At 39.7% G+C, this 12,795-nt stretch overlaps 1 protein-coding gene across 1 annotated transcript in view; it reads left to right on the top strand.

Moving 5' to 3' along the window:
* TENM2 (teneurin transmembrane protein 2) overlaps positions 1 to 12,795 on the top strand; it is a 468,850-nt gene that overhangs the window by 404,523 nt on the left and 51,532 nt on the right. The window lies entirely within an intron of this gene.

Raw genomic sequence — 12,795 nt, 5'->3', positions numbered from 1 at the left:
GCATTGCAGTGTATGGTTTGACAGTGAGAGACAGTGTGCTCAGAATGAAGCAGCTACAGAAAAGGAAGCTGGGTTTGTTTCTCCCTCTTCCCTATTTTCTTTTCTCTTTAAATTACAGTCACTTGCATTTGAACAAGAAAATATTACTGAAAGCAGGAAGCCATGGATCATTATTTACTGCTGAAAAGTAAGAGCACAATATGAATTTCTTAGAATGTTCACAGATCCTGATTAATTCTACTCCTTACTTCTTGGGGTTTTTTTTTCAGACTAAATTGATAACAGTAGAGGAAAAATTAAGGCACTATATATTTTCTTGTTTAAAAAAAATATAATAATGAAGAGATGTTTTCAACTTATGGCAGAAAAATCACTGCATAGAATATGCAATGATGGTAGATGTTGCTCACCATGCAGCATTGTTAATAGATAGTTGAATTGGTGGGGGGAGGAAGGGGTTATAGTGACATAGATTTTTGTATCCAATGCATCTTTTTGTTGGTATCTTTGGAAACTAGGCGTAAAATTGCTTTTTGTTACTGCCTCCCTTGGATCGTTATTAATTGATTCTTTATCATGAAGCCAATCCATATATATCTTCATTGTATCCTGTGAATGTTTGAAAATGTTGGTTTTCTCCAAAATAAGTCAGAAGTATTGATTTAGTATGGAGAAAGCCTTCCATATTTAGAGAAGGGGTTATTAGAGTCAAGGTCACTTGGTGAAAGCTGAGAGGGCAACAGTTGCTTGAAGGAAATACTGGGTGAGTGTTACACTAGAGAAAATGTTAAGCTTGAGCAAGCAGGGCTGGACTGGTATTTCTGCAGTGTTCCTCTCCAGAGGTGCTGATGAACCAGACCCCTGAACAATGTCTGTGCTGTTACTCTTGCATCTGTAGCTAGAAGGCTGGTGGGGAAAAGAAAAATCTCTCTTGCTACCCAAGCGTTGCAGTCCCAGCTTTCCTCAATTCCAACCCCGAGGGGCCTGCAGAGGTTATCAGCTGTATGATTTTTCATTGCATCTTTTGTTATATATTCTATAACTATTTAAATTGCTAATATACTGAAGAAAAAAGTGAATCGAAATTGGTCAGGGCCCCTCTTAATTTCCAACAGTGGCTGATATCCTTTATCAAAAGACTTAATTACATATGAGATGTCACTCAGACCCCAAGCTTTGTGGGCACACTGAAGTGTCTCCTGAAGTTGTGAACATTTTCATACCAGATGAAATTTTGTTAAATTAAAAATAAAGGCAGTTCTTACTAAAACCCAATGATTTCTCCATTCCGTGTAATCTTTTGATCTTCCATACACAAAGAATTCAATAGACAAAGTCTGTCTTCTTCCACCAGTATTTTTATTTCTAGTTACCATGAAATTCCTACAGTCTTTATTACCTAATTTAAAAGCATCACTGCATGGAAAGTTTTAAATGTGAGATGCTTTGTAAATGGAAATATTTATTCAGCAGAATTGAGGTAATTTAACATGTTTGCCTTCCAGTCAAAACTGCATCTGTTTACTCAACCTTTATAGTTACAGTTTCCCCTCCTGTACTAAGGATTTTTGTCAGCGTTTATAGAGATAAAATACTGGTTTTTTTAATTTCCAGCAATTTTATAAATTTATTTATATATTCCAGCAAGATATCTTTTCTGTATAACATACCTGATTTCTTAAGGTGAATGTTCCTGTTAATACTAAATGGAAGTTTTATTAAAAGTTACTTGCAGAATATGCTCCTAGATATTAATTATTATTTTCTGTATTTTAATAATTGAGGCAAGGACGTTCTAAAATGGGAGATGTCATTCAAACAGTTAAGTGAAAAAGAAGTCTGCTCTTTTCAGAGCTGCTTCTCATTTTTTTGTCCCATGACTTAAAAATTACAGGTTTATTAAAGCTGATGTTTCATAGGGCTACTGCTCACTCACTGGAATTAGGTAACTTCATTCCATCTTAGGAAATAATTAAAATTAGTAAGTGGTTTCATCCCGAATGAGAGGCAGGCAGGAGTGCTGGAAACTGCCCTTCAGTGTCTGCAGTTTACTGACTTGTACCTGGAGGAGGAGAGGGTGTTAACCTGCAGGAGAGTTTCCCCAGTGAGTGGTACCCAGCTCAGAAGGGTATTTTGCAAAAACTTCCTGAAGTTACTGCAGGAAATTGGATCTGCACTGGGCCTGATTAAACATATTCCAACGTAGTTATTTACTCTGAAACCCAGTCATGGAGCAGGGAGTGGAGCAGGCTGGAAGTCCCCTGGAGGGTGGGTTGGGACACTACTGCTCACTTCTTGCTCTGAACTGGAGATCCCACTGGGCAGTGGGAAAGGCTGAGAATGGTAATCCAAGTGATCATTTTATTTGAACACTGAGGGTAAATAATGCTAATTAATAACCTGCATAGGAAACAGAGAAGTAAAATTTCCTTGACATCTATTTGATCTCTCATGCTGTATGTATCACATGCTGCAAAGAAAGAGTAAATTGCACACAACTGTAACAGATTGTCCTTTAGATGTCCCAAGCACAGATTTTGTTTTGATGTTTTGGGAATGTTTTTGTTATGGACATTCCTTTTGACTGGACTTTGTATGCAAGAATGTTAAGTTTGCTTTTCCCCTTAGTTTTGGTTTGGTTTCTGGTTTAACTGAAGCAAATATCATGATAATAGCTAGTTGTGCACCCTTTTAACTGACATGAATCAGTGACTAAAATGGCTTAACCCAATGTATTGATCATTCAATCCCATTGCAGCCGAGGTGGAGCAATCTCTAGATTTCCTGCCCACATCTTCTGCTTACTTAGATATTGTGTTTCTCCTCCTGAGAGAAGAGAGAAGAGGCCCAGTATAACTAATAATATCCTGCCTGTCCCAGCATGGCTTCAAAACTCAGTCAAATAGACATGCCAGGCAAACAAGTTAAAAGCCTGGTTGGTGTTTCTGATGGCTCCAGTGGAGAAATGGGAAGGAAATATTCTGTCTAGAAGAAAACTTAAGTATTTGTTCCAGAGAATTAAGGTCACTTCTGGTGAGGCTGGGGGAGGAGCAGAGCTATCAGTTGCCAGATAATAAATACTTTTAATATAGAGCAAGCAGAGCTTAGAGAGTCTTTTCTCTTTCACATTTCTTCCGGGTGCAGATTAAATACCCTTGGCTTTCTTGGGAGTGAAATGATGAAGATGATCTCCCTAGTAAATCTAAATCAGGTTTTCAGATTTATTTAGTATTTAAATATCAAAGCAACTGGCTGGGTTTGAAGGATGATGAGGTTTTTTCCTTCCAGACTTTGGCAGATAAAGAAGGGACAAGAAGGGAGCTATCCTAAGCTTTGTGCTTGCAGGGTTAAAAACAGTTGGTGAAAACTCCATTTTTATATCTGTAGCTGTTTTTAGTTATTTGTGCAATTTGTAGATACAAAAATTGGAAAATTACATTATATTCATGAGGCTTATGTATACTGAAAAGGGAGGCAGAATGGATGCCTAGCACTTTTGAATTAAAGGCATATTTATAAAATATGTTGATGTAGTGAAATACTCATCTTCTATCCTACATCTGCCAACCAACACAGCATACACAAATGCATAACTCAGAATGCATTATTTATGTGTTTTAATTATTTTTTTTTACATGTGCTGCCTATGTAGCAGAATGCTGCTCCTGTCTTGTGGGCATTATTTCACCTTAACATTATATTTAAACTCCAAAAATTTTAGCTCTAACAAATAAGTGAGATGTATTTCTTTTAATGTTTAAATATCCATTCCTTTTTGTCATTTTGTAATCATGTTTTACTGTCATGAAGGTTTAGGATTTCTGTAAGCCAGAAGACATATGGGAAGCATTTAGTGCATGTTATCAAGGCTTTTTTTATTCTTAATATTTTTTTCTTCCCTACCCCAGTGCTTTCGATTTTCCTTTGGGACAACTAAAATGCTTGAGTCCAAAAAACCATGCAGTGTGCAGGCATTTATTGGAATCCATGTAATTAATATTTAAGAAGATCAGCTGCAAAATATAACACGTGTGTCTCTATAGTACTTTTCACCCTGAAAGGCTGCAAAGCTCTGTACCACCTTCAGGGGGATTTGCTCATAGACCATACTACTCTGGTAGGCACTAATGGAGGAAAATGCATACTTATATCAAGGCTCCTGTTTATTTTTTCTCACTAAGATAACCTGCACACTTATTAGAGAATCTGTATTTGCATACCTGAGAGTTAATTACTAAATTATAGATTCTATGCAGACATCAATACCTGATTAATAGCAAGTAATTATTTTGTAATAATGGCTGAGAAAACTGGGATTCCCTGCCCTGAGAATTAGGAGTCACCAAGCTTTAAACCTGAAGGGTCTGTAGCTAATTCAGATTGGAATGGATGTTGGGAGGTCATCTAGTCCAACCTCTTCCTCCAAGCAGGATGAGTTCTCAGCTCAGGCATTAGACTTGGGCCCAGAGTTTTTAAGGCACATGACTTGTTACTTTCCTCCCATCAGAACAGAATGCTAGAGGTCCTTCAGTAAGCTGGGTATGATTCTGAGTTCATGCATCATTTTAGCTGTTAGCAACTGCAAAATTAGGGCTTTGCATTGTTTTCTGTCTGAAACAAGGAAAAATCAGGTCATTTTTGTTTAATTTTATAAATTTCAGTCAGCCAAATGAAACTGAGCTTTTGAAATCTAATGTCTGGGACTTGACAGCACAATAATCAAATATTCTTTTGCCAGATACAGATGCCACTTACCATAAGCATTACAGTGTATTTTTTCCTCTCTGTCTCTCCATATGGCATGAAGAGGATAGAATCACAGAATCATCCTGGTTGGAAAGCACCTTGAAGATCATCAAGTCCAACCATAACCTCAATCCACCAACCATAACCTAATCTACCTGTTCAGTGCTAGGAGTATGGAAATGTTGACACAGCTTTGTACATCAGTAGATATGAGTCTGGAAGCTTTGTAGTTTATAGTTACAAGTTTACCAACACTTCACCAAAACATTTATTAAAAAAAATTTAAATGCATATTTTTGAAACACTACGATTGCCATATATTTAAAATAACAAAAAAGTCAGTTGCAAGGAGGTTGTGTAGCAATTACTGTGTGAATTCTAATTTTTATGAATGAATGACTGGAAACTCCCTGCCATAACACTGTGAGTAATGTAGAGATTTGATTTAGTTACTGCATTTTAATTAGGTTATATATTCTTTTAAATATGAGGTCAGTGTTTTGCTTCTTACTCTTCAATTTACATATCCTGCCTGATAGGTCACTTTACCATTAGACTGCCTCTGAACTATTTATATAGGTGTTATTTTAGAGATAAATCCAACTTGAGAAGGCTTCTTTGTCAGAAATGATATTGCATATTACAAAGGATTATACCAGCCCTTGTATTCCAAATCAGAAACATTAATACAATAAAAGATTAAGGTTGTGGTACCAGTTTTATGGAGGCAATTTCACCCAGAATTATATTCTAAATGGATTTTGTTACAGTGAGATTAATTTGAAAGAACCAGCTATCTTAAATACAAATTTTACTACATTTTTAATGTCTTTTTATTGGGTATATGAATATGAGTTGAATGTGAGTCTTGTTTGAAAAGAATACACTGTGTAACTTGGATGGTCTGCTAGGGTCAAATTTTAGCTCTTGCTCAAAATCTCAGCAAATAATCTGCTTAGCCTATAGAGGAAACTGTGTAGCTATGCTGGAGGTTTTGGGCTGCAGCAGGGTCCGGATGTGTCATAAAAGCCCTTTTAGGTGCAGCTCTGAGGGGCTGTGAAAGGCCCAAGGCAGCAGGCACAGGTCTGGGCTCTGTGTGAGGGTTGGCACTCAGGGATAGGCACTCAGGGATAGGCAGCCAGCACACTGCTTCTACTGGGACCATCCCTTGCCCCTGCCTCTGGATGTCCTGGGGGCTGGGGGGAAACAGGATCCCATGGACATCCCACACCTGCAGGACTGGCTGTGCCCTCCTGGCTACAGCAGAGCACTTTTGGTCTGTTAGCACTGCAGAGGCTTCTTAGACTTAGGACTAAACCTCCCATCAAAGCAGTTTCCCTTCCTCCTTGAAACTGCCCTTTATATCTAAAAATAGCCCAAATCCCTGGGCTCAGCTGAAGCTCTCTGTGTATGCCCAACCTTCTGAGCAGACATGGAGTTTTTTGATTATTGATGTGTTTGGTTTCCTCAAGTCTCAGGACAGCGTAGCACAAGCTGTCACCCTCTTTTTCCTGCCCAGCTGTTGGCAGCTTGAAGGGAGGTCACAGCAAAAGCTGCTGATAGTTAGAAGACTGTTGGTTGTGCACAAGAGGCCTCGAGGGTGTCTCCTTCCAAGAAAGTAATGGGAGCCCATCTGCTTGAGTCACTCAGACAAAACAGAAAATACTGCTGGGAACAATCCCTTGTTAACAAGGTGTGATGATCTGACAACCATGGGGTTTTTTCTCAGTCCAAATTTGTGTGGCCTACATCCTAACATGAGCTTTTTTCTGAGTTTTGGTTGGTTTTGGTGTTTTAGGTGTTGTGGTTTCTTTTAGGGAGGTTTCTGTGTTTGTTTAGTTTTTTTCCTTCAGAAAGATGTGCCTTTTTCTTGCTACTTACTTTTTAATACCAGCAGTTTCCCTCTGTTTGAGGTTTACTTCTTTTCCTCTAAACTATCACACATTGTTTCTCACATTTTTCTATTTTGTTTGGAAAGCTGGATGTTCTCTGATTTCTTACCTCTACATGTTGACAGAAATTGCATATATAAATATACAGTACATAGAATTGAGAAAGAAATTTAGTTATGGCTTACATATCCCAGGCAATTTAGGGAACCTTACTTAACATTCATGATTGTCTGCCTCAACTCTCACTCAGCCACCACAGAATTGCATTGGCATATCTTTAGTTACATGGCTTGCATGTGAGTTTATTTTATTTGAAACACTACTTTGTAGAAAATAATTCCTGTGAGCCTACCAGAATACTGTCTTTATTTGTAGGCCCCTTCTTTGGCTTTAACAAAGCCCTGTAGGCTTTGGAATAGAAGGATTAAAAAATAAAATAGCAACAAGCATAATTTTATTTTCATTGTTGCTAAGTTCCTCATTTATTATTTGTTAGGTAGATATGGGCATAGCAGCAACTCACTGAGGGGAGGAACAAAATATGAAAACACTGATTATCCTCTAAACTCCAAATTAAACATTACTTATCATTACTGCTTTAATGTCATTCCTCTGTATTCTGTAGGTCCCCTCATATCCATAGTTCTTTAATAGGTACAGTTCTGCAGTTAACAGCTGTGATGAGGATTTACATGTAATTGTTCCCCTTGAAACTTCCGTGTATCCTGGGAGTGAGGCAGCCCTGTGCTGTATGTACATGGTGCATGTACTGCAGGGCATCTTCAACCCAGGGCCTGACCTGGCCCAGGGTCAGCTCAAGTCAGGAAGGGCTGCAGTGAGTGCCAGCAGGCTCTAGATTAGGAGGATCTGGATTGGGGATTAGGAGGCAGATCAACAAGAGACAACATGGCAGACTAGAGCTGCACTGCTTGGGCACCACATGGGGAGAGGTGCTGGGAGCCCATCCTGCCTGCCTGAAGATACTGTTTGGAGGAGCTGGGAGGCCAGGTGGCTGATAGGCAGCTTTGGGTCAGAAGGACTCAGAAGATGTAACCTCGTGATCTACATCTAATTTTCCATGTACAAACTAAGTAGAACCTAAAAACATTGTCCACTTCTCAGAGTCATTACAAGATATTACCCAGAGAGATTTTGCTTTTTTTTCTCCATCTTTCCTGCTCTCCTTTTTCCTGCAGTTACCCTAAGAGGCTGCATGTTCCTCCATAGCTTGAAAACTTTAAAATGAACAAGATTTCTCTAACTTCTTTTTCACCGACTGCCCATTCCCTTCCTTCTTTTTCAGTGATTGCCCCCACCATACCTGGGAGCTCTATGATTAAGGTTTAGACTGAAACCACAAATTAATTTGGAAAGTGTCTCATTATACTTTGATTTACTTAAAATGTTTAGTTTGGAGTTTGAAAGTCGTTTATGCAAAGGAAAATCTTTATATGCCTGGGTAGCTGGGTACATGTGTATTTGTATGCCTGGAGTTTGTGAGTATCAGTGGAATGAAAAGGAACTCTGCAGAACTTACCCAAAATTGGATTAGAATTTTTGATGTACTGCCTAGATACTGGAAATTAATTTGCTGGGTGAAAAAATGAATTAATCCCTTACAATTTAGACTCAGAATAATTTCACTGTAGGTAGAACCTGTGAGTGTTCTCCCATAAATATTCCCAGCACTATCACAAGCACTGTCCATATTGATTTTGTTCACTATACATAATCATTCTGCAGACTTTCTTGTTAAATTTAGCTTCTCATAAATCTCTCAAGTTTTGGAAATAAAAAACTATCAAAATAGGAAAGGCTTACATAGGCCTGGAGGAAACGCTAGACTTAATTTTGCTCACAATGACATCAATAATAGCAATGTTTGGTGTTTTCTAGAGCATTTCTTTTTCTGTTACTAGAATTAAAATATATGAATTTGTATTGTCATAGCATCTTCTAGGCCCCATCTTGGACTGTGGCAATGTGGAGCTCTACAAACTAACAAAAAATTTAGTATTGGAAGGTCATTTTGTCTTTTGGATTACATGGGCTTTCAAAGAGGAGCTTCCTTTTCCTATTGTGTCTTACCAAAGATCTCAAACCTTTTTGATCCTTTTTTCTCCATGAATATTAATAATGTACAAACCCCCAGTTTGCATCCTTCTGTGTGAGATTCAGAGGCATGATGCCTTTATTTTCTCCCTTTTCTTTACTGATGCTTTGCAGCATTTACTCTACATGAATTCTGGGCATTTTGTCTGTCTGTGGTATGGAGAGGAATTAATCTTAGTTGTTGAATTTTGAAACCTTCCCTTACTCTGGTGGTCCCTCACAATGCTAGTCACATATTCCTGACACTACATTGCAAAAACCACTGAAATCTTGCTTGCTGTTTAACTGTAAATGCACATGGGGCTGTAGGAAAGCTCCCCCGTGACAGTCCCCCAGGCAAGATGGAGACTGCAGGAGAAGGGTGGCTGCATAGTGTCTCACCTTTAGCAGCAGGAGCTTGTGCAGGGACATGGCTAGAAAAGTGTGAGACCCTTGAGCTGCTGTTGCTCATACTTTGCCTGTTGTGGGAACAAACAGGTTGTCAGTCTAGCACTTTAGACAAGTACTTCCTTGCTAGCTGAGCTCTTTGACGCTTTCCATTAAGCCCACTGTAATAAAAAGGTGAGTAGAATTTCTCTACACACCAGGAATAGCATCAACCACCTGCCTGCTTAGCATGAAGGGCCCTTTTCTGTGCTGTGACTGAGAGCCTCATACCATGGCAGGTTGCTTCTTAAGGTTAGATGGAAGTGGCCCTTCCCTCAGTGACTGCTGATGAGCTGCTGGGCATGAGCCAGGGCTGCAGGAGATTTACCCAAGCACCTGGTGCTGAGGGGTGCTCTGTTCAGTGAACTTTTCCAGCAAAGACCCTCTGTCCAGCCGTGAGCCCCAAGCTCCTCAGGCAGGCACTGTGTGACCTTCTCCACTGTCAGAACCTGCTGAAGTGTAGAAGGACGTTCATCCGTGCTAAGCACTGCACGTGTGTGCAGGCAGGAAGAGTTAAATGGAGATATTTGGGACACTGCCTAAATGTTAGTTTCTTTAGAAGAAAACTTGTTAATGATAGGTCATATTGGACCTCTGTTGTTTAGTTGGTCAACAAGATGTTCTAACAAATTTTGGTCTAAGAGACAATAATACTATGTAAATATTTGCTTGAAGCAAGACAGCCATACACAGAGATGCAGATGTGCACACACGCATGAAAACAACCATGCAAAATGACTAAATAGTTGTCCATTATTTAAGACTGTTTTGAAAATCACTACATCATTAATTTAATAGATCTTTTCAGGAATATATCATTGTCAAAGCACTTGGATCTTTTTGTGGTGTGCGACTGGGTCTTTTCCCTTCCCTCTGATATTTATGTTATTGAAACACAGTCTGTCTTTGGAAGGCCACAGTTAAATACACTCTGTAGAGGTAACAGGGTGTTTCCTAGCAACATCATGTCTATAATAGTGATGCTTGATTCTCTCTTTAAGCTAAAAGCAAAGTCATGTCCATTAATCCCCAGCTGCACATAAAACTTTTCAGAGATTTTGCTAGCTCCCTACTGTTCATGTTTTCATCTTGCTCATGTGCTGCAAAGCAAGCTGTTTCAGTGATTTCATTCTCTTCAGGGCCTCAGTATAAAGCCAACCGTGTGTGTATATTCACAATTACTATTTGTTTTTCATTCAAAATAAATAATTTGTCCTAGAGTACGATGCCTCCCTGCAAATATTATCATTTTGGTCATACAAGAAACCTGAAAGAGATAAAAATAAATGCCTTGAAAATGTATTACCTGTGCTGTAATGCCAAAATAACCTTAACATGAAAGTGCCACTGCATTTTTTAAATATACAATAGCATTGAAATAAAACTTCTAGGGGTTGTTTCTATCTGCTGGTAGCTTTCTGTGAAAAGTAACTGAATGGTCTTGGCTCTTTTCCCTAAAGTCTGGTGTCTTACTCCACAGAGCTTTGGTAGAGATCAAGCTGCTGTGCCAGTGCTAGAAAGAAAGTAAGCAGGTTCACCTTGGTAGGACAGGGCACAGAAAATTTGGTTGCTGTTACCTATAAAGAATCTTTCCTGTTGTACATCTGAGGTCTCAGTGCAGCACCTTCCACAGGCTCAGCATTCATTTAAAAAATAAAAATAAAGGAAACTTTCAGGATTATATAAAAAAAATTAATGTAGTCGTATTACAGTTTAGTTAATCACTATGACTGTATCGGGTAACAACCCACTGAGTGAAAGTAAAGGGGAATGGCTGTGTATTGTGATAGCAGTTGTGAGTGGGAAGGACACAAGGCAGCTGCTTTCCTGCATGGGGAACTCCTGCAGCAGTGTGAGAACCAGTGTGGGGGCAGAGGAATGTCTCTGACACAGCCTGGCTAAAGCAGAGGTGCTGGGAGGAGTGGAGAGAGAGACAAACTCAGAGCTGTGGCTTTCTGCGCAGGTCTGTAGAAACAGGCAGGCAGTCTGGATGAGTGATTTCTGGGAGGCTGTTCAGCCTCTCCCCACTGCTCTGAAAGCCGGTCTAGCCTGACAGCCTCTTCCTGGGCACCTGCAGAAGCCAGGGGGCACAGGGGCAACATACTGTCATCTGAGACCTTCTCCAGTGCTGCATGTCTCAAGTGGTGCTGCTCAGACAAAGAAAATGTACTTCTTTGCTTTCAGGATACTTTGCATTGCTGCTTTCCTCTTCCACAGCTGGTGAAAATAGTATCCACACTCTGGTAAGGTGCCTGTTAGTTCCTTGGGGCTCCTAAAGTGCCTGGGGAAGGGAGTGGAGTACTTAATTGACACAGCTTGGGGGTCGTGGCAGCAATGCAAAGGACTAACCCAGCCAGTCGGTAAGACCTGAGGCAGAGATGCCAAGAGTGACCTGTCACTGCTGGTGGAAGGGAAAATCAGAGACCATGAAGCTTTGTGAGCCAGGATGAAATTTTCTGCTCAAGACTAAGAGCATTGAGATTACTTATTCCATGTTCTCTGGTGGCTGTGGAGATGACAGGTTTAGATTGTATTTCCAACCCACATAAGAGAGCTTGTGTGTGTCTGAGATCCAACATCTACTGTGCCAGTATGGCAACACAGCCTTTTCCTCCTGCTCAGACTAATGAAAAGGTGCTATGAGAGGCTTGCTGCAGAACTTTCACCCCCACAAATATACACATTTGTGTGGATTGGATGCTGATGGTCTGAATTGTACATGCCAAGGCTTCAGCCACATTACAGGATGGAATTCAGTCTTCTTACCCTTTTTCATAATAAATACTCAGTAAGATACATTAGTGCCTCATGAGACTCATTTAGTTTCAGAAAAACAGTTTAATTTTTCTATCACCTATGGGCAGAACACATAAGCACCTTAGTAAATTAGTATTTTTGTTTGTAATTCAGCTCTTGCTCTATAGTAAGTCAGGTCATAATCACTGTCAATTCAAAGCATACAACTTTTGTGGGATATCTCTTCTAATGTATCTTTCAGAAAGCATGAGTCACATCATGATATGTGTAGGCCTAGTCATTTCAAGTGACTGTTAAAGAATGAAGATATTGTCAAAACTATTTGTTTAGACTTTGTGCTTAGAGAAGCTCTGGAGAATTAAGCAAGGCATGCTGTGAAAGGCACTCTGAACACTGACATGCTTGTTGCAGAAGATGTGTATACATACATAGCAGGGAAAAATGAGGCTGTGATCTTCTGCCAGCAGACTGTTACTTTTATTACTGCCTTGAGCTCAAGATCTGAACCTTTACAGGTTTCTTAAAACATGGTATGACTGATGGTAGGACTTCTCCTCTTTTGGCTTGAGTTAAATCCCCATTTCTCTGAGGCATCTCCTTTCTTTACCTTCCTTCTCCGTATACATACATAGCAGGGAAAAATGAGGCTGTGATCTTCTGCCAGCAGACTGTTACTTTTATTACTGCCTTGAGCTCAAGATCTGAACCTTTACAGGTTTCTTAAAACATGGTATGACTGATGGTAGGACTTCTCCTCTTTTGGCTTGAGTTAAATCCCCATTTCTCTGAGGCATCTCCTTTCTTTACCTTCCTTCTCCACCCCAGGGTTATGGCTCTGGGCCAGGAGACTGTTTGTCCCACC

The sequence above is a fragment of the Chaetura pelagica genome, unplaced genomic scaffold (assembly GCF_000747805.2).
Source record: "Chaetura pelagica isolate M959 unplaced genomic scaffold, ChaPel_1.0 scaffold356, whole genome shotgun sequence".
In the NCBI taxonomy this organism is placed as follows: domain Eukaryota; kingdom Metazoa; phylum Chordata; class Aves; order Apodiformes; family Apodidae; genus Chaetura; species Chaetura pelagica.
The sequence above is the reverse complement of the archived record's forward strand: the minus strand, read 5'-3'. Positions and strand labels throughout refer to the sequence as shown.